Consider the following 27,220-nt stretch of genomic DNA (forward strand, 5'->3'; position numbering starts at 1 on the left):
TAGCTAGATTTTTAGAACCTCCAGTATCTACAAATGCGTCTATTGAAATCCATTCACCTCTTACTTGCACTTGTACTAAAATATAAATCAAACTATATGTTTTAACAATGTTTTTTAGCAAAGTATTATGTTCTTCTTTAGTACCCTCTAGTTGTGGCATACTGGTTGATGGCGTTATTTTCTTTTCATACGGACTGAAAGAATTAAGTTGAGATGAAGGCAGTGCAGGTTGCTTACCTTTATCTTCTTGAACTGTTTCCAAGATTTCCAATTCATCATCTGAATCTTCTTCTGTCTCGCTTGTCGACTCAATGTCTGAAGAACTCTCTATGTCACTGTAACGCTGTTCACTAGAAAAATCTGAACAAGATGGAAAGATATTCATTTTCTGTACATTATCACTTTCATCCTCAACATCTGAAACTTCTGTAAGAATATATACATCAGAAATTTCATCATCTTATTTTACAACAGACCAGTCATCTTGAAACTCTTCAATATCTACACAAGCTTTGAGTTTACTAGATGATTTCTGGGGGCACTTTCTGGAAAAGTGTCCTTCCTTTTTACAGATGAAACAACAACTGTTGTTTCTGGGTTTGGTTCTCTTCTTCAAAAATCTGAATTTTCTAAAAGGCCTCTTTGGGTTTGATATTCTTTTGGGTTTGTATTTGCCATACCTTTTGGATTTCTTCTTGGACTTAAAAGGTGTCCATGGAAATACTGATCTGCATACATCTGAACTTGGAGTGATGTCATGCGCTTTCTTCTGCCAACATAAATATTTTACCTTTTCTGATACTCGAAATAGAAGATCAACCCAATAGATTTGATCTAGACTTTTCATCTGAATTTCTAGATCTTTCATTATTAGATCTCCCAAATTGCCTGGTAATTTTGATAAAAATGCAATTTTTTGAGCAAGGTCATTAAACAGACTGGCTTTAAAGACTCTAGCCATAAATTCTTTTCCAAATTGATCTAAATGTTTTAGATCTTTCAATTCCATACAGCTAATGTAAATTAAAAGCTATTTCTTTTCATCTACTAGTTCTGGCACAAATTGTGTTTTTAACAATATTTCTAATGTGGACAAACCAGCTTCCATGACTGCTCTTCTTTCTGTTTCTGATCCTCCCATCCACCAATCAAAAACAATTCCTGCCATCCTCTTTTCAGCTAGAATCATAATAGACAAATTGTCTAATTTTGTGGTGACCTGCATTTGATATAATGCTCCTATCCAAATTCTAATAGACTCTCCTGGATTTGATGAGTTATCAAGGTCTAGAATATAGCCACTAGAATTTGCTGCAAACAGGTCTTCTTCGATTCTAGGATATTTTGTAGCTTCTTTCAGAATATGAGCTTTATTATGATTATTTATAGATGGCAAAATAAAAGATGGGAATTTTATTACAGCTCAATCTAGTGCAGGCGAAGGAACTTCCATAGACACTGGTAAACTAACCAGTGAGACAAAATCATCAAAGACATATAAGATAGATAAACCATTTGAGTCTAAAAAGGAAGTCATGACACTAGAACCCTATGACAAACATTAATCACCATGAGTTATGTTATGCCAAATGTGTTGGGTTATTTAGAAAAATCTATAGGAATACATTGCTTGTAAGACTCCATAAGTCTCAAGACTCTTTTTGTGTGAGGAATCCTTACAAAGAAATGGATGGTCTGAGGGATTGGGGAGGCACGAAAGGGGATGCCTGAAATTGGAAGGTGTGTGACAACAAGGAACAAGATATGGAATGAATTTTTTTTCAAAGATTTGTGCACATACTCATTGGAATCATGAATGAATTAGGTGTGTCCAAGAAAACAATGACTTGAACTTTTTCGCCATGGAAGCCTTGTGAAGGAATGGACAACCATGCAGGAATGTGTTAGAATACCAGGAGGTCTAGAGGTAACTAGACCATGAAAAATGAATGACATTACTCAAAGTTGCAACTAAGGACATGGAAAATGTTACTGTTATGAAAGTGGCATATCCCTACATATTCATAGAATGGTTTTATAGATGGTAGAACACCAAACATGATGTTCCTTAAAGGGGGAGGGGAATGTTACACTCTTTTCATTACCCCATTTTTTTAGTGTAATTAATAACATATAATGATAGGGTGCCAACATTGATGCTATGTTATCAAAATATATTATATGATGTAATGCTTATTTTTATTAATAAAAATGCTAGAGCTAAAGAAAGGGGACACCAAATAGATTATGATGTCTTGGGGAGGGGGGAAACTTGACTTAAGAGGAAAAGTATACCTTGGGTGAATAATTTCCTTTGATGTGATGGTTAGTCTTCCCAAGAAGCTGAAAGGTTGAGAAGATGAAGGGTCGAGTTGGAATTATTAAAATGGAAGGGAGGAGCAATCAAGGGGTTCTTCTTCTTGGTTTTAAAGCTTCTATTTTTTCTCTCTTCTATTACCCTCTCATGCATCTCTCTATCTCACTTCGAAATTTTGGTTTGGAAAAGGATTGGTGATAGAACCTAATGATTTTCTTACCTTATGTTTGGTTAATATTTGTGAGTGGAAGCTTTATATGCCAATAAATGAATGTGTTGTAGTCCTTTTTCTTTGGATGATGGATCTAAGGACTGTGAATTGTCCTAGTTGTGTGTGGCACATAAGAAATAAAGAGGGGAGGGATGAGGGTATAAAATATCATATAAGAACTCCCTTGTGTTGTGTATACATGCATGGTGCTTTTGTGAATGTGATCCTAGTCGAATATGGAAAGGTTGATCATTTATTGTTTCTATGTGAAGGAGAATGGCATTCATTTTTCGTGTTAAATTCTTGTATGAATTTGAGTGTGTGAAATACCCCTGAGTTAATTAATCCTTAAGGATTCAAGATCTTAATCAGCGGTGACCATATATGATAAATATTAGAGCATAGTTGAGCCTATGCTTGGGTGGAGAGTGGATCACCCTTCTTTAATTCTAGATTGCAAAATATTTGACTCAAGGTTAGTATCTCTTATGCATTATTATTTAATTTCTCTTTTCAAAAGTTGTATATGTATATTAAATTAACCTTTAACAAATTTATCATGGTTTCATCTTTTTATATGTATTAAATTTTGTAACAACACCGGTTTAGGAAGATAGACTTCCTAAATTATTCTTTAAGCAGGCATGTTGGAATTTTTCCTATAACATTTCCTCTAGGAGGGTTATATTAATCATTTGGTCCAACATTAAAATCTTTGGTTGTGATATTTTAGGAGATATGATCAGAGGAATTTGAGCTTCCTAGATGCTTCTCAAATCATGCATCAAATAGGTCATGTTGGAATTTCTTCTATAACTTATATTTTGGGAGGTTCTAGAAGCTAAAATTCAGAACATAGAGGGGGTAAATCTTATTGATCATATACTCCAATGTTTATATATTTGATCACAATATTTTATGAGATATGATCAAATGAATTCAAGCTTCCTTTATGCTCCTAAAACCATGCATCAAATAGGTCACATTGGAATTTCTACTATAACATTTCATCTGGAAGGTTCCTAAGGGTGAAACTTGTACCATAATGAGGGTAATTCCCACTAATCATCTGGTTCAATTTTGAAAACTTGGACTACTATAATTTTGGACATATTCCTTGCGGAAGTTTCTATGTTATTTTGCAAGAAAAATGTTTGAAGAAATTTCTAAATGGTTTAATAATTCATCGCATACAAACTATTTGATCAAATTCCCTAATGAAAATCATGTTTTTTGGGTGGGGATAGTATTGATGTATGTTAGTATTGTTGTATGATAGTGCTATTATAGCTTATCTATGCCTATTTGCATGCAAAACATTTGAGGAAACATGTTAATTTTTTTTTATTACAATTTGCATACAAACTATTTGATAAAGCACATCAAAGACAAAAATTAAAAGATACATGATTGAATGGCATATTTCAATTAGTATGTTACAAGTGGAATCATATCAATTTTTCATATTTGATTTCATATAGAATGTTTGAAAAAATGTATATAAGAAAAATGATACTTAGTTGGTTGTATACAAAGTATTTAAATGTTTACATGTAAAGTAAGGTATGTGATAGAGTGGTATTAGAGCTTATTAGAGAGCTAGTAAAAAAGAAAAGAAAATTGTGGGTACCCCATAACCTCTCTAAGTCATTGAAAAAATTGAGCATGTGATAATTTGGGATGAACCTAAGCCTTTTTTCCAAATTGCTAAGCATGAATCAGGTTTAAATTTAATATTTTTATTCTTTATTTCGATGAACTATGCATATATATTGGCCTTCCTTCTTGAGGCTAAAGGTGACATTTCATAATGGTGTTCTTGTGTTGTGTATGTTATTGGTAAATGTTACCAATTTAAATCAGGCTCACTTGATGTTGTTTCCTCAGTGCTCTATACTAACACTTATGTTTCTCCCTCCTCTTTTATCTTTTACCATTTCGTAGATTGCTAGTATTCTTTCTCTATTTAAAAAATAGTTTGGAGGCTCTATGTAAAATTTCTCTTTAGAATCTTCTCATTGGATTGATGTTATTTCTAAAAATAATGGTTGAGAATATTGTTCAACCTATGAAATCTACTCTATAATTTGGGTTTGTTTTATTACCAAAGCATCCGAGTTCACCATTTTTTCAATATCTAGTTTAGCCACATGTACATAAGGTGTAGAACCTTGTTTAGTTTGATATAATTTTATAGGGATCATAAGGCTAAACTTCTCCTTGATGAAAATTCATCAGTGTGATTAGTTCCTCCATGTACTAGAGAGAAGCGTGTATTATCCATGAATGGGCCTACTTCCTTTTTCATTTTAAACATAGACTCATGCTTCTTGGAAATAAAATGCATATGATCTGTACTTAGGTTTTGTTTGATGTATTCTAAAGAAAAAATAATCATGGTTAGAAAATTGTCGATTTCATAAGGTGGAAGCTCACAAGCATATACCCTAATCTCTATCAAATCCTTAAATAAATACCAATATACAACTTTAGTGTATGGACTAAGTTTAATAATATTCTTCATCTCAAGAAAAATTGTGGGTGGATATTCCTCAAACATCATAGAATAGACAATTGACATGAAGTTATTGACATAATCTCAGAATACTAAATTTTGAGGCTATTTTCTAATAATATGAGTTTAGATGATAACAAAATTTGGATAACCTCTCCCATCTTGAATATTTACGTGTAGAATGGAAAATTTCTCAAATTGAAAATATAAGAAAAGATAAATTAAAAAAGATTGATACCTAAAATACTTGGTCAAGTTGTATTGATAGAACTAGAAATTAATAACATTTGCATTATACTGGTTGAAGTAAGGATTTCTTTACATGGTAGATAGATGTTATGAATCATAGGTTAATTTCATAAACTGAATAATCATAGTCATACCCTAGTAAAAAACACACCATAGACATCACTTTCTTGGAAAATTGAGGGAGAATGATGGAAGGATATGATGGTGCAGTTTTACGTAAAGGAGCATTCAATGGTATGTATGAATCAAGTATGGTTGATTTGTCTTCATAGGTTAATTCATGGTAATTGATACTGAATGTTTCATTATTCAATGGTTGGGTTTTATTACGGATTACTACCTTGGGCATTCTTTGAATAGATTGGGGGCTTCTAATGAAAATCGTAGCACCATCTTTCGAAACCACAACTTGTTTGCTTGAGATATAATTAATTGTGCAATAGATCATAAATTCATGGAAAGGGTAAGTCTTAGCAACAATGAATCGAGTCAAATGTGATTCCAAGGCCAAAGAGATATATTGTTGGTATGTGAATCATTGATATTCCAATTCCTTGAGTTTGTATAGGTCAAACTCGCAATCCATATCATGGACATTCCCTTCTTGCTCAGTTAAGGGAAATTCATCTACATTTTTAGTTGGGAACCATCTATAGGATGTGGGTTAGGTGTCTTTATCTTCATTTTTAAAAGGGAAACAAGAAAATATTAAGAATTATCTAAGAAATGTGTCGAAAGAAGGCATTGACAATATTTGTAATAATCATTTCCATAAGGTTATTGATACTCCAACCACTTTTGTCCTTCAATATATAAGAATGAGATAAACTATCACCTTTCTACTTTTCACGAACAAACAAACCTCTCCTCAACATGAATCATGGCTTCCTTGGAAAATACCATGGGAAAAGTATTCCCGCTCATTTTTCAAATTTATGCTAATGCGTGACCTAAATAAACATGATGTGTTGTTTTCCACATGGATGCTTTGGTATCTAGTGTCAAGTTCACTTGTCATGCCTAGCCCCACTAGTTCCATATCACCTCAAAAAATTTGGGTGGGTACATGAATCCATTCATCAAATGTGACATGTTGTAACACCCCTGGTATACTCCCCCTAATTTTGTAATGTATTTGTGCTCTAATTATTCATGAATGTAAATTTAATTGATGGACTGAAGAGTGGGACATAGACCCATGATTCGAGGGGGTAGAGTTGAGTGGTGATGGTTGGTGGAGACCAAAATGCGCTCATGTAACAACTGAAATGAGATATTCTCAAGAAGACACCCACGTTTTCGACACCATAGAAGAAGAATGATTAGGGGACATGAAAAAACAACAAAAAAGGATAAATGTGTTGGAATTATGATGCATGTGTTGTAATTGATGGAAACTCACTTGTAGTAGAAAAACTCACTTGCATATGGTAACTATATGAATCTACGTAACTAGATGAATCTACAGGAGAGATATCAGACATGACAGAAAGCATGGCAGTTCAAAGGAATCATTTCAGAAGTAATATGGAAAATTACAGTGTAACAATTCTATTCAAAGGTAACAAGGCATTGGTACAGAAGAACAAGAAGATGGATTTATGGTCTAGTAGTCAGAATAAAGAAGGTAAAGGTAAAGGTTGATGTAAAGCATTTTAAGAAGTATACGTAGGTCCATTTAGTCAAAACAATGTATACATGCTAGTTCACAGAACACAAAGAGTGTATACGTATACACACACTCCCACAGGAAGAAAAGCACATACATGTTGGAAAACCAAGGTTTTGGTCTAAGGTATTGGTCCAAGGTATTTGGTCTAAGATATTTGGTTTGAGGTATTGACCCTAGGTATTTGGTCCAAGGTATTGGTCCTAAGTGGTTTTGGTCCGAGGTATTGACAAAGGATCTAAGTATATAAGGAGGAGAAGATCAAAGGGCTAAGTGCACAAGCAATGAATATCTTATGAAGTGTTAGATCAAAAGAAAATATGCATGTTATGGGTTTCTGATGGTTTTCCTGATATGAACTAAGTATGAACTTGAGCATTTGATGATGGATGAGATCTAATGATGGATTGGGATCATAATGACTTATCATTATGTGATCTGATAATGAATGGGCTAGATCTTATTTCTAACACATGTTTTATCCTTTATATGTGATGATCTGAGTATGTTTGAAGTCAGGAATTGTAGTGAAGTTATAAGTAAGTATTTTCATATCTATATGCTGGTTCGCTTTGGTGAAGATGTGTATACTCACTTGTTCAGCTCTTCCAAGTAGCGTATGCAAAAGAAAGGCTTGATGTTCAAGGATGACTGATCTATCAGATTAATGCTTCTATTTTACTGTTGTATATCAATGAAGTCTTCTTAGATCTGAAAGTAAAATTGAATGCATAAAGAGTTTGTGTCTCATTGATTAATTGATTTAGAAAGAAGGGTAATACTTGTTGCTATTTGTATAGAACTCTGTAATATGATAGTAGATCTTTAGATTGTCACTGGTTGGTACAGTTTGTGGTTCAGAGGTTTTATGATTCAGTATCTTTAGAGGTATACATAGGTTGGGCTAAAGGAAGTAGTGTATACATGCAGGTTTGCTTCATTAAAGGAGCGTATTCATTCTGACACATGCCCTTTGAGGTTATAGTTAGTTCTGGTTGTTGATGCAGTGTTTTGGGTTCAGATCTGTGTATTGGTTACAATGATCTGTCTATTCTATTTGATTGGTTGAATTTTATTAAGTTTGAATGAATGGTTGATTCAATTGTTTCTGAGGTTCAATGACTGTTTGATTTAGTTGTTCAGTGATTATTTTATGTCAGAGGTTTTAGTGATTGATTGATTCAGAGATTTATGATTGGGTTTCAGTTATATCAAATATTGATGATTGAGTTTTAGTGATTGGTTGATGCAAATGTATAATTTGATGGATGTATTGTAGTGGTGATTGACTTTGAGCTTCAATGTTACTAATGGGTCCAGTGTGAAAATTTGATGAAACATGGCCTACATATAGTGTTGTTGTGTACCAGGAGTATCCAGTGTGAAAATTTATGAAACATGGTCCCTTGAGGATATTTAGGGTTGGAGCCTTCAGTGAGGAAGTCGAAGCTTACTGCCAATAATGGTTGGTGATTTGATAAGGGGGTTGGAGCTCCTTTCTAGTAGCAGCTGGAGAACGAGTGAAGGTTGTAGCCTTCTGTAGGTTAGAGCCTACATACTAGTAAATATATTGACTAGTACAAGAACTAGGGGGTTGTAGCTCCCTTCTAGAAGAAGCTGGAGAATGAGATAAGGTTGTAGCTTTCTATAGGTGGGTGCCTGCGTACTGGTATGAGTCTGTACCAATACAAGATTGTAAACAGATTTTATTATTATTAAAATAAGACAGAGACAACAGTAGCAAGTGGATTTCACCCACATTGGGTTTCCACCTTAAATCTCGGTGATCATGTGTGGTGCTTATGTGTGATGGTTTATTATGTTATTATTGCACATGGTTACTATTTAATGTTTAATAAAATACTGATGCACTGATTAAAGATCAACATATGATGAGTTAACTAAATCATAAGTTCACTGGATATACATCGGTTACCTTAAGAACAATTGCATGCACATGTGAGTTCCCTTCACTGAAGTAGCGTATATAAATCTGATTGTGGAAATGAAAAAGTTATTTATTTTTAAAGACTAATTCACCCCCCCCCCCCCTCAGTATTATTTCCAACAATTGGCATCAGAGAAGGTCCTTTGGAAGAAGCTTAATTGCTTGAAGGAGATCAATAGAAACAATGGGAAAGAAGCTAAAGAAGAAATCAAATCAAAAGAATAAGGCCTCTTAAAGGAACTGTGACAGTGGGATAGATGATTGGCCATTATGTGGAAGCAACTCTTCATATTCAGAATCACCTCAAAATGAAGAATTATCAGGTATGAATTTGTTGTCCTCTGGTGATACATTCCTCTTTTCATTTGAAGATAATGAATGTGATAGTGAAACAACAAAATTTTCTCTTATGGTTGAAAGAGAAAGAAATCAAATAGTGGTAGAATTTAAAAAGCTCACAGACACAATTAGAGATCAACATGATCTATTGGACAAAAGGAAGTGTACCTACAAAGAAGAGATTACAAGGTTAAAGGATCAGTTAGAGGAAGGAAGCAAAGGAAGGAAACAAAGTAAGGAAACGATACGAGGAAAAGGAAGATCAAAGTCAAATGTTGCAGGATGAAGTGACATCATTGAGAAATAAAGTGAATGGAAAATACACAACAACCAAGGAACTTATAGAAAGAACCAACTACTGTGAAGGTCTTGAAGTAGTGGTCGTTCTCTAAAAGAGGATCTCAAAAATTCAAATAAGCAAAATGAAGAACTACTCCAAGCATTTGAAGAAAAATAAAATGAAGTTCTCAAATTAAGGCAACAAGTGGAAGAAGGAAGAAAAGCTGAAGAAATCATGAACAAGAAATATCTTGAAAAGGAAGAGCAATATGAGGTTTAGGTAAATATCCTAAAAGGTAAATTAGAAGAAAATGATAAACTTTTATGATTTCAAGATAGTACTAAGATTTTGGATAATATGCTTAGTAGTCAAAGGTCTCCTACCATCAAAACTGGTCTTGGTTTTCATGAATCTATTGAAGGTGAATCTAGCTCTGAAGATAAGGCAAGACTCTAATGCAAAATCTGAAATGCTCAACAAGATGAGAAGTCAACCCCATTAACAACCAAGGAAGGAAAGTCTTCAAAGAAAATCTTTTACTCCTAACTATGGTAGTGATAGTCAGTTATTTCCTTTGATGAATAATGTTGAATGTTTTATATGTCATAATTTTGGACATGTTGTAGTGAGATGCAGAAGTAGAATGGTTCAAGACCATCACATAGAAATATCATCAGCTTCGAGTTACTTTAAGGGATATTGTTTTTATTGCAATATGTTTGGTCACAAAGCCATTGATTGCTATAGAAGGAATATGAAACATGTAAGATGTTATGCATGTAACAAATTTGGACATGTAGCAAAGGAATGCAGGAGCAAAATTTGGGCACCATACCAAAAGCAGAAAACATCATCTCACTCAAAGATATGGAAGAGGAAGGAAGTACAGTCAGAAAGATGTGGCATAGCACAATGTACAAACATAACAGACTCAGGGGGAGCTGAAAGTGTGAAACTTCAGTGTTCTAAATCTCATACACAATTTTTATGAAGACAAGTTGCATATATACGCGAGTTCAAAGTTGCACAGTCGCATATATGTTGGTTTGATGAAGAAGCAGTGGGACATACTCAGAAAAACGATTTGATATGGTTTAGACAATTATCAATTATATTTTCTATCTTGATGATTGATGACTACAATATGTGGCTGTTATTTAGAAGTGTTTTTTATTCTCATAAGTTATTGATGACTTGATGTATATCTGATTCACGATGATGCCTTGATATTTCTTACTCATATATGCAATCATCAGATCTGATAGTGAACAGGTGGCACAAGTTTAGGGGGAGAATATGCTATGCTTCTAATAATGCATTGTTGGCCTTATGCTTAGAAGTCTTTGGTACCTAATGATTCTTATCAATGGTGATGATGCTTATGTGGCTAAAGTGTTTAAATGATACATCATGCTATGTTATGATTATGAGTTTCCCATGATGAAATCTTAGATGATACTTATATTTCTTGGGGCTACATAGTTATTCAGATCAGATTTATGGATGATTGTGGATGAATTTTTGATGATGCATACAATACATATATGTTGCTTACATGTTGATCTTCATAAAGACAAGGATAAGTGCAAATCTTGAGTACACAAGCTCACTATTTGATAATGAGCCACTCATTTCTTTTATGATAGTGTCATCATGCCTTCAAATATTCATAACGTTCATATGGTGTAGTTACGATGCAAGATTCCTATAGTTCTTCACTCTCACATGGTTGAGGATTGTTGTTGTTGATTTTATCAAGAAAGCTTGACAAATGACCATGAGCTCATGGTTTGCTAGATACATAGTTGATGGATACACATTATGTTGGATACATGGATGATTACTTAAGTTGCATATTGACAAATATCGTTGGTTGGCCAAGAGAATGGTGGTATTACAGGTATCATGAAGGCATAGCTATTTGAAGACATTGAAATTCAGATACATGACTTACTTAGCCACATAATGATGATGCCTTCTTACTTTATGATGATAGGTTTAATACTCACATATATTTATTATCATGGTTAATGCCTATCAGATGTGGGATGCTCCCTAGTGATGATACATGGTTGATATATTGAGGGTTCTTGTGGAAATATCATGCAGTTCTTGATGATGATGTTATGATCATAGATGATGACTATGGTATTTTCACATACATATGATATGATGTGAATGATTTTGTCTTACTACTTGGAGATATGACATATTATTAGTTGATTCATGGAAGGTTATGGTAAGGCTCTTTCTACTAAGGAAACAAGGCAAGTTGATCTTGATGAGATCAAGAGGATTAATTGATATCTATATGTGGCATAATTTGTCACGGGTTGATGGTATTTACTTTTTCATATCTTTGGAATTGATGATGGACATATACAAGTTGCGAGTCTGGATGTTGCTGACATATACTTATGGTGCAAATCAAATATGGTGTGTGATAGTTGCTGATGACTATCATGGTATTTTTTAGATCTTTGTTCATCATTATAGATGTCGTGTATATCACTTTATGTAAAGGTCATATAAACACCCATGATGTAATAATATGTCTCTGTCTGTCATAGTCTTTTAAAGAGTCCTTTTTTGTCATATGATGTAATTTGTACCCCCACTACGCATTGGAAGGATGATGTAATAATTGCTATATTTTAGTCATGTATAAACAATTGGTATATCCCCACTTGGTTGGGTGGATGAGTCAAATTTGGTATATCCCCACTTGGTTGGGAGATTGATGTATGTATGAGCCATTGGTGATAGGAAGGTCAAACTCACATAGTTGAGTTATAGAGTCACGTTATTCTTTTGGAAAATATTTTTGTAGACTCAGCATGTGCCTAGGGGTAGCATGATCAATGTTAATATTCAGTTGTCCAGATATGAAGGTCTTCATTTTGGTCAGCCCCTAGCCCTTGATATCAAAGGGGGAGATTATTTTGGTGTTGCTTGTAATCTCTAACAGTTTCTACAGTTTGTAGTAGTCAACACCAACATGGTTTCCATCAAGTCCAAAGGGGGAGATTGTTGGCATTATGATGCATGTGTTGTACTTGATGGAAACCCACTTGTAGCAGAACAAATCACTTACATATGGTAAGTAGATGAATCTATGTAACTAGATGAATCTACAGGAGAGATATCAGACGTGATAGAATGCATGGCAGTTCAAAGGAATCATTTCAAAAGTAATATGGAAAATTACAGCGTAATAGTTCTATTCAGAGTTAACAAGGCATTGGTACAGAAGAACAGGAAGATGGATTTAAGGTCTACTGGTCAGAATAAAGAAGGTAAAGGAAAAGGTTGATGTAAAGTAGTTTAAGAACTATACGCAGGTCTACTTATTCAAAACAATGTATGCTGGTTCATAGAACAAAAAGAGTGTATATGTATACACACACTCCCATAGGAGGAAAAGTGTGTACATGTTGGAAAACCAAGGTTTTGGTCCGAGGTATTTGGTCCAAGGTATTTTGGTCCAAGGTATTGGTCCAAAGTATTTGGTCTAAGGTATTTGGTCCGAGGTATTGACCCTATTTATTTGTTCCAAGGTATTGGTCCTAAGTGGTTTTGGTCTGAGGTATTGGCAAAGGATCTAAGTATATAAGGAGGAGAAGATCAAAGGGCTTAGTGCACAAGCAATGAATATCTTATGAAGTGTTAGATCAAAATAAAATATGCATGTTATGGGTTTTTGATTCTTTGCTTGATCTAAACTAAGTATGAATGTGAGCGTTTGATGATGGATGAGATCTAATGATGGATCGGGATCATAATGACTTATCATTATGTGATCTAGTAATGTATGGGCAAGATCTAATTTCTAACACATGTTTTATCCTTTATATGTGTTGATCTAGGTATGTCTGAAGTCGGGAATTGTAGTGAAGTTATAAGTAAGTATTTGCAGATCTATACACTGGTTCGCTTTGGTGGAGATGCGTATACATGTTGGTTTGGCTCTTCCAAGTAGCATATGCGAAAGAAAAGCTTGATGTTCAAGGATGACTAATCTATCAGATCAGTGCCACTATTTTACTATTGTCTATCAATGAAATCTTCTTAGATCGAAAAGTAAAACTGAATGCACAAAGAGTTTGTGTCTCATTGATTAATTGATTGAGAAAGAACGATGATCCTTGTTTCTATCTGTTTAGAACTCTGTAATATGATAGTAGATCTTCAGAATGTCACTAATTGGTACAGTTTGTGGTTCAGAGGTTTTATGATTCAGTATCTTTAGAGGTATATGCAGGTTGGGCTAAAGGAAGTAGCATATACATACAGGTTTGCTTCATTAAAGGATGTTGAGATTTCAACAAGATCATGGAGCTTAGTGAAAAGAGTTGCCTTCACTAAGTGGGCCCGCAGGCAAATTATGGCGCAAGTTCTATTTTTGGATCCCAGCAAGGATGATCACAGCAAGAGTGATCAAAGCCTATTTTTAGACTGGCTGACCAAAATAGAAAAGTCAAATATTATTGTCTCATAATAATATTTGGACTATAAACTTGATCTTATTCTCTTGGAGCACTTCCGTTTGAGCTACAGATGTGGTCCATGCAGCTGTCAGAAGGAAGTACGCTTTTCTTATAAGTCAGTTGAGTTGTTGCATGCATGACTTCAGTTAGAACTCAATCAGTTGAGTTTGGTGGAGTTGATTGTGGAGTTGATGGAGTTGTGTTCAGTTTGACTTGGTTAAACTAGTTGTAATTAGTCTAACTGCAAATAGACTAATGATGAGTTGTTAAACTAATTATTAACTCATAATACAACTATAGAATACATCAGTTAACTCAGTTTCATGTCAATGCATGTTCAGTTCAACAGGGACAGGTGTTAGAGAATCAGATTGCTATCAGTTGTGACTACAGTTGTGCATCAGATCTTGCACAATCAAGGGATTGAGTATGCCAATGAGTTTGCTCATGTATTTTCCCAGTATTATAGCCTCTGCTCACGTCTAACACAGTGTGAGTGATTCTTTGGAGGTGAAATAGGAGTTTGGTAAACCATTCTCATTCATTCTTGAGCAGGTATTGAGCAGTGGAGGCAGGAAAGCAGTGGAATAGATTTGGAGATCAGATCTTAGCTGTATTATGTGTAACAGGTGGAGCTGGTACTGGATTGCTTGTGATAAGCATTGTACTTTGTAATGTTACATGGTCTCAATCATTAATATACAGATAGTTGGGGTTTTTAGCGAGATGCTTTCCCCGGGTTACATATTGTGTTAATGTGTGAATGCTCTTGATGTTTTATTTTTATTGATGCTGCTATATTGATGATCAACGTAGAGGAGCTTATGTATTGTGTATGTATTCCTCAATAGTACATGATCAGGATAATCTCTGTTGAATATGTGTTAAATTTTACAAAATTTCTACATGGTATCAGAGCTGTTGATCATCAGATCTACTATTCAGGAAGTGTTTACATTCTATTTCTTCAGGCAGAGTCTGTAATCGGGCCAGGTAGCCTCTGGATTCATCCTTCCTTTGGAAGGTGAGATATCCGGTGAATGCCCATACAGTCAATCTCTGTACAAGAAATATTGTGTTCTCACGAATCTTAGATCCGAGGCGGTTGAGTTGGTTGCTGGTGGAATTTGAATTTGTAGCAGTGTTTTCTTGGTGGCAATGCAGCAATGTCTTTCAATGGATTGCGATTGGAGTATGCTCTTGAGGGCAGCTCAAACTATATTGCATGGAAGGACAGGATGGAGGCAGTATTGGATGATAACGGGCTGAAGGAGTTCATAGATACGGATGTCCCAAAGCCTACTGATGCTACTCAAGCTGATGCTTAGCAAAAGAAGACCGCAAAATGTCGAAGGATTCTGTTGGAGGGCGTGAAGGATCACATTGTGTCCAGCCTCCATGGAAAGGCTACTCCATATTTTATGTGGAAATCATTAACGTAATTATTCCAAAGCAAGAGCGATCAGAGGAAGCTGGTGCCTAAAGATAAACTCAGAAACATAAAATGCGAGAAGGGTGACAGTATGCCCAAGTATCTCACGAAGTTCACTCAGTGTCGAGATGAGCTGGGAAGTGTGGGGGTTACTGTCGATGATGAGGACTTGGTGAGCTTGGCTCTCCTTGGTCTTCTGAAGAGTTGGCATTCCTATCAGGACTCTGTCAATGGTCGGGAGAAATTACCAGGATGGAAAAGACTATGGTCAGATCTTGTGTAGGAGGAGATCAGGCAGAGTACCAGGGACAGATATTCATCAAAGGTATTTGATGAAGAGAATTGCGCTTTGGCTGCCAAAGCAAAGAAAGGGAAGAGCAAGAAAGCTTCTCAGTCTGGTGCGAAAGGCAAGAAGCAGGATATGTACAAGGTGAAGTGTTTTCACTATCACCAGCACGGACACTATGCCACTAATTGTCTGCAGAAGAAGAAGAACAAGTAGGCTGCTGGATCTTCAGCAGGAGAGGCTCTAGCCTCATAGTTTGAGCTTGATTTTTCATTGATCGCATGCTTGGTTTCAAGTGTGATGGGATCGGTGTGGTTCTTGGACAGTGGTGCATCTTTTCACATGACGGGAGATAGAGATTTGTTCTCTGATCTGGAGGACAAAGGACTTGGAGTGCACATCGAGATGGGCGATGATGGTAGATACAGTGCGATCGGTATCGGTACCATTTTCTTTGAGAGGGAGTCTGGTAAACCCTTCGTATTGAAGGAAGTCAAGCATGTTCCAGGATTGAAGAAGAATCTCATCTCAGTGGCGATGTTAGAAGACAAGGGGTATGATGTTGTTTTCAGTGAGGGAAAGGCCGTCTTGCGCAGCAAGACAACTGGTGAGACCCAGAAGATAGGGGTTCGAGTGAGGAAACTTTATCAATTGCATGTAGATGGATGCGCAGTAATGGCAGGCAAGGCAGAAGGATTGGTGAGCTGGGATGATGGCGAGTTGTGGCACAGGAGATTGGGTCACCTTCACCATGGAGCCTTGAAGATACTGCAGCAGATCACTACAGGGCTTCCTAAAGGCACACTTGTGCAGTCAGATCAGTGCAAGGGGTGTACTTTGGGGAAGTTTGTGAAAGCCACCTTTCACGAGAAGGATAGTCACGCCACGACGATCCTTGAGAGAATTCACATAGACGTGTGTGGACCTTTCTCAGTTGCTTCGACAGCAAAACACAGGTATTATGTGATTTTTGTTTGATGATTTCTCTCGTAAGTTCTAGATATTCTTCATGCAGAAGAAGAGTGAGACATATTCAAAGTTCTGTGAATTCAAAGCACTGGTCGAGAAGGAGTCGAGGAAGAAGGTGAATGCTCTTAGGAGTGATAATGGTGGTGAATACATCTTGGAAGAGTTCAAGGATTTTTGCAAGGCAGAAGGGATTTGTAGAGAGCTCATAGCTCCCCATCACCCACAGTAGAACGGGGTAGCTGACCAGAAGAACAGAACGATTGTGGGTGCTGCACGGGAAATGTTGCATGATCAGGGCCTACCCCTTCACTTGTGGGCAGAAGCATGTAATACAGCAGTTTATGTGCAGAACCATTTTCCTCATAGGATACTTGGCATGAGTACACCCGAGGAGACTTGTTCTGGTAAGGAGCCTGATCTTTCTCATTTGAGGATTTTTGGTGCTAACATTTACATGCATGTGACGAAGGATGACAGGAAGAAGTTGGAGCCGACCGCAGAGGTTGGGATATTTGTGGGGTACACTGATACGCCCCACAACTATCGTGTGTATTTTCCAGACAATGGTAAAACTGTCATGCGACGGGATATAAAATTTCAGGAGGAGAAAGCCATGAAGTGTTCGCTTGAGAGGTAGCTACACTTGCACGCAGATGAGGAGCTATTAGTTCCTAAGGATGAGCTTCAGGACATGGATCAGCCATAGGACGAGGTTCATGGAGTGGAAGAGACCACTCATGCAGCGCCAACCATCAGAGGGCAAAAGCGCTTGACAGAAGCTGAGCGACTGGCTCAAGATGCAGAGAAAGTTGTAGGACCACCTACAGCCCAACACAGGCAGAGACAGTCACCTGATCGATACATTGGATACATGGCTCTTATGAGCAAGTGTGTTGTGACTGAGCCATCCTCTTTCGAGGAAGCTATGGAGGATCCCGCATGGGTAGACACCATGGTGGAAGAGTATGATTCTATTGTCAGAAACAATGCATGGGAGATTGTTCCTAGACCGGAAGGGAAATCAGTGGTGGGTTTGAGATGGATCTACAAAGTTAAGCAGACAGCTGATGGGAGTGTGGAGAAGTACAAGGCAAGATTTGTTGCCCGAAGCTTTTCACAGATAGAGGGGATTGATTATGAGGAGACCTTTGCACCTGTCGCAAGGTATTCTTCCATACGGACGATTCTTGCTCTCTCAGCGCAGATGGGATGGCACATTCATCAAATGGATGTGAAGACTATGTTCCCCAACGCAGTCATTGAGGAGGAGGTGTACATTGAGCAACTTGAAGGCTTTGAGGTCTTCAGCAGTGAGTCGCATGTGTGCAGGCTCAAGAGAGCACTATATGGGTTGAAGAAAGCACCACGTGCTTGGTACACATGGATAGACAGCTATTTCATAGGACTTGGATTCTCCAAGAGCGAGGTGGATCCTAACCTATACCAGATTGTGGTGGAGGGTAACTTGCTTATCATTGTACTGTATGTTGATGATTTGATTCTAACGGTGATGAGCTGTTGATACTGTCATGCAAGAAGGATCTTGCTACAGAGTTTGAGATGAAGGATTTGGGCCTCCTTCACTATTTCCTAGGATTGGAAATATGGCAGTGCAGTGGTGGACTGTTTGTTTCTCAGGGCAAGTATGCTCGGGAGATACTGGAGAAGTTCAACATGCATGCCTGCAAGCCTGTCGATACTCCTCTTCCTGGAGGTTGGAGGAAGAAGGATGCCACTTCGGGAGAAGAAGTGGATGCCACTGTTTATCGACAGTTGGTGGGGTCACTGATGTATTTGGTCAATACACGACCTGATATATGCTATGCAGTTAACCAGCTTTCACAAGCTATGGTTAAGCCTACCAAGCTCTTCTGGAAGGTGGGCAAGCATGTATTGCGCTACTTGAGAGGCACATCGGGATATGGATCTTGGTATAGACAGGAGGATGCAGATTGGGCAGGGAGCTCAAGAGGCTGAGTATATGGTAGCAAGAACATCAGGTACCATCATATCAGAGATTGTGTGCAACGGAGGATCATGTTGCTTTCGTACATTCCAACGGAGGATCAGGATGCTGATATTCTGACGAAGGCTCTCACCAGGAGAAAATTCGAGTACCACCAAGGCAGGATAGGGGTTGCTGATAATCCATATCTTGCCGAGAGGGAGTGTTGAGATTGCAACAAGATGATGGAGCTTAGTGAAAAGAGTCGCCTTCACTAAGTGGGCCCGCAGGCAAATTATGGCGCAAGTTCTATTTTTGGATCCCAGCAGGGATGATCACAGAAGGAGTGACCACAGCAGGGATGATCACAGCAGGAGTGACCACAGCTAGAGTGATCATAGTAGGAGTGACCACAGTAGGAGTGATCACAGCAAGAGTGATCAGATTCTATTTTTAGACTGGCTGTCCAAAATAGAAAAGTCAAATATTATTGTCTCATAATAATATTTGGACTATAAACTTGATCTTATTATCTTGGAACACTTCAGTTTAAGCTGCAGATGTGGCCCATGCAGCTGTCATAATGAAGTACACTTTTCTTATGAGTCAGTTGAGTTGTTGCATGCATGACTTCAGTTAGAACTCAATCAGTTGAGTTTGGTGGAGTTGATGGAGTTGTGTTCAGTTTGACTTGGTTAAACTAGTTGTAATTATTCTAACTGCAAATAGACTAATGATGAGTTGTTAAACTAATTATTAACTCATAATAAAACTATAGAATACATCAGTTAACTCAGTTGCATGTCAGTGCATGTTCAGTTCAACAGGGACAAGTGTTAGAGAATCCGATTGCTATCAGTTCTGACTATAGTTGTGCATCAGATCTTGCACAATCAAGGGATTGAGTATGCCAATGAGTTTGCTCATGTATTTGCCCAGTATTATAGCCTCTTCTCATGTCTAACACAGTGTGAGTGATTCTTTGGAGGTGAAATAGGAGTTTGGTAAACCATTCTCATTCATTCTTGAGCAGGTATTGAGCAGTGGAGGCAGGCAAGCAATGGAATAGATTTGGAGATCAGATCTTAGCTGTATTGTGTGTAACAGGTGGAGCTAGTACTGGATTGCTTGTGATAAGCATTGTACTTTGTAATGTTACATGGTCTCAATCGTTAATATACAGATAGTTGGGGTTTTTAGCGAGATGCTTTCCCCAGGTTACATACTGTGTTAATGTGTGAATGCTCTTGATGTTTAATTGTTATTGATGCTGCTATATTGATGATCAACGTAGAGGATCTTATGTATTGTGTATGTATTCCGCAATAGTACATGATTAGGATAATCTCTGTTGAATATTTGTTAAATTATTCAAAATTTCTACAAAGGAGCGTATACATTCTAACACATGCCTTTTGAGGTTACAGTTAGTTCTGGTTATTGATGCAGTGCTCTGGGTTCAAATCTGTGTACTGGTTACAGTGATCTGTTTGTTCCATTTGATTGGTTGAATTTGATTAAGTTTGAATAAATGGTTGATTCAGTTGTGTCGGAGGTTCAATGACTATTTGATTCAATTGTTCAGTGATTGTTTTATATCAGAGGTTTCAGTGATTGATTGATTCAGAGATTGGTGATTGGGTTTTAGTGATATAAGAGATTAATGATTGAGTTTTAGTGATTGGTTGATGCACATGTATCTGATGGATGTATTGTAGTGATGATTAACTTTGAACTTCAATGTTACTAATTGGTCCAGTGTGAAAATTCGATGAAATGTGGCCTACATATAGTGTTGTTGTGTACCAGGAGTATCCAGTGTGAAAATTTATGAAACATGGTCACTGGAGGATATTGAGGGTTGGAGCCTTCAGTGAGGAAGTCGAAGCTTCCTGCCAGTAGTGGCTAGTGATTTGATTAGGGGGTTGGAGCTCCCTTCCAGTAGAAACTGGAGAATGAGTGAAGTTTGTAGCCTTTTGTAGGTCAAAGCCTACGTACTAGTAAATATATCGACTATTACAAGAACGAGGGGGTTGTAGCTCCCTTCCAGAAGAAGTTGGAGAACAAGAGAAGGTTGTAGCCTTCTGCAGGTAGGTGTCTACGTAATGATATGAGTCTACACTAGTACAAGATTGTAAACATATTTTCTTGTTATTAAAAGAAGACAGAGACTACAAAAACACATGGTTTTCACGCACATTGGGTTTCCACCTTAAATCTTGGTGCTCATGTGTGTTGCTTATGTGTGATAGTTTATTCTGTTATTAGTGCACATGGTTACTGTTTAATGTTTAATAAAGTACTAATGCATTGATTAAAGATCAACATATGATGAATTAACTAAATCATAAGTTCACTAGATATACATTGGTTACCTTAAGAATAGTTGCGTGCACACGCGAGTTCCCTTCATTGAAGTACAGTATATAAATCTGATTATGGAAATGAAAAAGCTATTGATTTGTAAATGTTTATTCAACCCCCCTCTCAGTATTATTTCCAAGAAAATGTGGACATGGATAGCAAGGGAGTGGTTTGTTCAAGGAAGGAAGTGATATGTAAGAAGTTGGAGGGAGAACATAATTTGATTTTAGCAGTAAGAAGTTGAGTAAAAATTGAGCACATGTTAAGCATTGGAATAGCCTACGCAGGATTAGGGAATGGAGTTCCTTGAATTATTTTGCAAAATCTGTAGGATAATGTGTCCAAGGTTGGAGAAGTTTGAGGACAAAATTGGGTTTATGGGCAAGGAACCAAACTTATGAGCATTCCTTCCTGCTAAAGATTTCTTGAATAAATCAGCTTTAATTATGGATCTAGCTTGGGGGTGGCAACTGCAAGAAGCAATATGTGACACAATATAAATATTGATGCATGCAATTCACAGGCAAACTTCCATAAATGTTTTGTCGGTTAAACTAGTTTTTTCCTTAAATATGTAAGAAATATGTGTTGAATTTGTTGCACAGGATATGTATGTGTGCATGTGTGTACACACACACACACACACACAACTCAGAAGGATCCAAATTTTCTGTGACTTCAACGGGAAGGCTGAGACAAAGATGGTACTAACAATTCATGAACAATTTTTCGTCGAAAGGGAACCATGATAATGGACCCACCCCCACCCCTTGTGACATTAGCAAGGGAGAGGGACAATCCACATTTCAATATAGACCATTGAATTTCCAGGGTCATCACCATCGTTGGATGGAGAGGGGCTTCGGGGAAGGACGTCATGTTGAGCTAGGATGATAGGGATGTCTAGGGTTGGGCTTCATAGTTGGAGTGTCGTGGCTTTTCTCTCTAGGGGAAAAGAGGAGAGAATTTATAATGGAGAATTGCTGCATCACACGAAGCATTAAGACACAGTGGGATCCAGGCCACAGTGGAAGGCTAACATGGATTTAGAATGATGTGGCACACATAAAGCATGTCATGTGAAGGGAATAAAAGACCATGCTCGTGAGCCAAGTGGCCTAAAAATAGGTGACACGTGGCTTAATCAAAGAAGGCCATGTGGATGATATGACATCAACGTGATTTCATCTCAGGATGACATCATCTTGAAGCCATTCAAGAGTTGGTAATGCACCTGGTAGAGGAGGGTCAAGACTAACAGGCCAAGAGATGAAGATCTATCCATAAATTAACTACCATGTTTCCATCTTGGACCTCAGGGCCTTGTTGTTGTAATAAACGTGGAATGTAAGGGTGAGGGTGACAGGGGGCCGAGATGGAAAGTTTTCCCATTGTTGGACATGTTAAGATCATGTTTCACCTGGGACCTTTTGTAATATGCTTTGCATGGTGGAGGGGTTAATATGGGAAGTAGCCCCATTGATTGACAGGGATGGATTTCCATGTCACCTCAATACTTTTGTAAAATGGAATAATTCCATTGACCGAGGAAAACATGATGAGATACCATTATAATATGAAATGGTTGATTTGCAAAGCCATGTGGGTGGTCCTATGCAGTCCATGAAACAATTATGTGGTAGGAACTTCATGAGCAGGACAAGTGACATGTGGAATGACCTTAATGATGTGGATGACCTAAAACTATGTGGAGGTCTACCACGTGGCACCGCGTGGGGCTGCATGGGTGCCACGTGGCAACACCTATTGACATGGAAGAGGTTACTTGTCAAATTTCTAGTGGTTGTAACTTTTGACTTGGGAGTTAGATTAAGGAAAAATAAATATCATTGAAAAATTGTCAACGAGTTGGATGCAATGGTGGCATTAGTTTTTAGCTTCAAGGAAGTTGAATTTTGAGTAATTTTGCAACCCCATTTCCATAACAAAACCTTGGAGATTAGGTTAAATTGATGTAACAACTTCCACTACCCAAGAACAATGCAAGAGTGTGGGAGAGTATGTTACAAAGTGGTATTAGAGCTTTCAGGTTCAACACTTGGATTGGATGTGCTCTAAGATGAATGAAATGAAAAACAAAGATGCCACAATGAACCTTTCGACGTCAAAAATTGTCACTCTGTAATAGAGTGTGGTGCTTCCTAATAATTGTCTAATGTGTGCATTTGGGTGTTGGTTGTAGATGGAATATTGTATGCATAATCTGTATTGGTATTAGAATTCTAAAATGATAGGAATGGAACATTATGGTATGGTGGTTTGCTCTTAACTGACTTTTAAACATACAATTATTATGGTTGCTACATTGTGTTGATTTCAAATATGTTTATTAGTATGAACATAGACATAATGATGTTTCATATATATATATATCATTAACGTGAGTTCAAGAAGTGTGAAAAACAATAGATTAACATGGCTCATATCAACATACATATTATTGACATGGCAAGGTAACAAGTTAATTTGTTTGTGCTAATAAAAACTAATAGTTGTGTGTGTGTGACAACGCATAAGAAGACACAACTACAACAAGAAATAAAGGGATGGACAATAGTGAGGCACAACATAGTGCGGACCAAGTCCATCATGAGAAGGAAAGGGGAAGTTCCCATGAAAGAGAAGAAATCATTCAAAAGTTGAAAGTTGAGTTGAAAATTTGTAGTAGAAAATAAAAGGCTCATTATAAGACAAGAAGAGCGGGAAAGGATTCAAAAAATATTAGTACAAAATATATCATACATGCAAGGATTGCTATAATATACATAAACCCTGTTAGGCCCCTATAATACTAGTGTAACCCCTTATTGTTATTAGTAAAACCCCCTTATTATATTGTTGTACCCATGTAGTCCCCATATTGTTATTATTGTGCCCTTACATTATTATTGTTATGTCGACTCCGATTATATTATGACCCCTTAGACTCCTATATATAGAAAGGAGGTCCTGTCATTTGTATCATCCAAGAATTTTTCATTTGTGTAATGTAAAAGAGGTTGCTCACTTGAAGAGGTTGAATTCTAAGGCGTTGATCTATCTTTTCTATCTTTTTGTGAGTTGGTTTCATAACATTTGGTATCAGAGCTTTGGATTCTAGGGTTTCGCTGCTCCAAACAAGTCATTGTTGCATTCTCGCTATAACGTTTTTTTCTACGACATTTCAGAAACTAAAAAAATAACCCATTTGAGAAGAATCGCGCTAAACCTCTGGTACAAATTTTAGATTTTGTTTTGCTATATTAGTGGAGATATGATCTGCGTAAGTTAGGGCTTTTATAAGCTCCAGAATTGCATCTAAAGCAGGCCATCGTGGAGGTTTCGCTATAACGTTTTTGCTACGAAGTTTCAGAAGCTAAAACAAAAACCCATTTGAGAAGAAATCGGTTTGAACCTTGGATCCAAATTTCAGATCTTGTCTTGCTATATTTTTGGATATATGATCTGAGGAAGTTAGGGTTTTTTTCAGACTCCCGAATTACATCGTAAATAGGTGACCTTCAGAGAATTGTCATAACTTTTTCTCTGAGCATTAGATTGAAATTTTGTAATAAGTATTTTGAGTGTATTTTGCAGATGTGAAGGTCAAAATAGTGACACATGGCATGTAATACAAGTTTGCTATTTTGAAAAGGTGTATAATTAGGCCATCTTGGGAGATTGCGCATAACTCTTTCTTGGAGAATCCAATTTCGATCAGACTAGTGGCATTGGAAAGAGGATGCAGAGGACTACTATAGGTCGTGATTTCAGAACTGGAAGATTCGAAATTACAGAGTTATAGTTTTTTCAAGATCAAGCTCCTAAAATCAAGAAAAATCGTGATGAGGAAGTTTGATGGCAAGAATCCAGTAAATTAGATACTATAGATGGAGAAATATTTTGATCTACATGGTGTATCACTGTTAAGAAAGTTATGTATTACATCTTAATATTTAGAAAAAGATCATTTTTTATGGTATAAAGGGCTTTTTTCTCGTAAACCACTTGTTATGTGGTTAATTGTCATGGAGGAAACTATAGCACATTATGAGGGTACAAAGAGAAACACCTTCTTTAGAGAAAAATGAAAACAATTGGAAGAAAAAAGTGAAAAAGGGCTTTGTTACAAAGTGGAAAGAAAAATTATGGCAACAAGGAAGTCTACCCCTCACAACTATAAAGATGGAAGTGTTGTTTCTCCTAGCCTTCCACAACCTACAAGGGTTACACCACAACAATTGGAAGAAAAAAGAGAAAAAGGGCTTTGTTACAATTGTGACAAAAAATACATTAAAGGTCATAAGTGTGTTGAGAAGAAATTATTTTACATTGATTGTGGAGAGGAGGAAGAAAAGGATCAAGAAACTTCAAAAGAAGAGTATATACACCAAGAACCAACCCCGAAGAAAGAAGAAATGAATCGACCACATCTTGTAAAGCATTGGAAATAATTACTACTCCACAAACTCTTAATATAAAAGGACATATCAAGAAGAAAAAGGTTCAAGAAGTGAAAGACCACATCAAGAAAGAATAAATGAATCTAACCATATCTTGTAATGCAATGGCCGGAGTTGTCACTCCTCAAACTATCAAGATAGAAGGACATATCCAGAAGAAAAATGTTCAAAAAGTGAAAGATCAGATAAAGCATCAAGAAATGAATCCGACCATATCTTGTAATGAACTGGAAGAAATTAGCACTCCTTAAACTCTCAATATAGAAGGACATATCAAGAAGAAAAATATTCAAGCAGTTAAAGATCACATTGAGCATCAACAACAAGTTCTCCAACTTTTAAAGGACAATGCCACTTTGGTGTAGAATTGAATGAAACAATAGGTAGATCAAAATCGCAATGGAAGAAGTTTTGATGTAGGTGATTGGGTATTTTTATGGTTACATACATACAAACAAATGTCCCTCAAGAAAGCTATTTATGAGAAGGAAATGTTGGCAATACTACACGCACTTAAGAAATGGTGACCTTACCTAATGGGAAGACACTTCAAGGTAAAAACAGAACATGATAGTATTAAATACTTTCTAGAACAAATATTATCCTCTAAAGAGAAACAAAAATGGGTCACAAAAATGTTTGGTTATGACTTTGAAATCATCTACAAAAAACAGAAGCAAAATGTCGTGGCAGATGCACTCTCAAAAAAGGATGAGGACGTGGAAGCATTGTTGTGCACCATTTCTATTATCCAACCAGATTGGATAAATGAAACAAGGTATGAATGGAAGAAGGTCGAAGAAGTGTGGCCACTCATTCAGAATTTGCAGAAGATCCCAGCTCAAACAATATTGCCAGAACTTGACGAGGAAACAAAAATCACATTGGAGCGTGGAGCAGTCACAGAAGCAAGAACCCGACAGCTACGAAATCGATCAATTTCAGAGTATCTCATCAAGTGGAAGAACTTACCCACTAAAGATTCCACATGGGAGGACAAGAATTTTATACAAAAGCATCACGAAATACTCAAGCGTTGAGGACAACACTTTTTGAAGGAGAGGGGCATGTTAGGCTCCTATACTACTAGCATAACCCCTTATTGTTATTAGTAAAACCCCCTTATTATATTGTTGTACCCATGTAGTCCCCATATTGTTATTATTGTGCCCCATAGAAACCCACTATTGTTATTATTGTGACCTTACATTATTATTATTATGTCAGCTTTGATTATATTATGACTCCATAGACTCCTATATATAGAAATGAGGTCTTTTCATTTGTATCATCAAAGAATTGTTCATTTTGGTAATGTAAAGGAGGTTAACCCCTCGAAGAGGCTGAATTCTAAGGCGTTGATATATCTTTTCTATATTTTTGTGAGCTAGTTTCATAACAAACCCCCTGATGTATAGAAGAATTTCATTCTGACAAGGCTAGAAAGAAACCTCAAAAGGATGCAAAGGAAAGAAAACAAACTTCATGTTGGTACTATGGAGAGGAACCACCTGAGAAGAGACTGTCCCAACATACGGTGAAAAAGGAAGAACAATTCAAGTGAACTCCAGGCATATGAACCAACAATGAGCGATGCTAAAGGAAGTGACTCAAAGAGGATGAGAAATGAGGGTGAATTCCATGAAGCTCTTTAAAATATTCAAAATTTCCTTCTTGAACTATTTAAAAGAATGTTGAAATTTTGAAGTTTTCTTGAGCCTTTGGAAAGAATCATGACTAAATTTT

This window comes from Pinus tabuliformis, chromosome 7 (genome assembly GCF_031772625.1).
Source record: "Pinus tabuliformis cultivar Carrire ecotype Pingquan chromosome 7, CPIR1, whole genome shotgun sequence".
Classification (NCBI taxonomy): Eukaryota; Viridiplantae; Streptophyta; class Pinopsida; order Pinales; family Pinaceae; genus Pinus; species Pinus tabuliformis.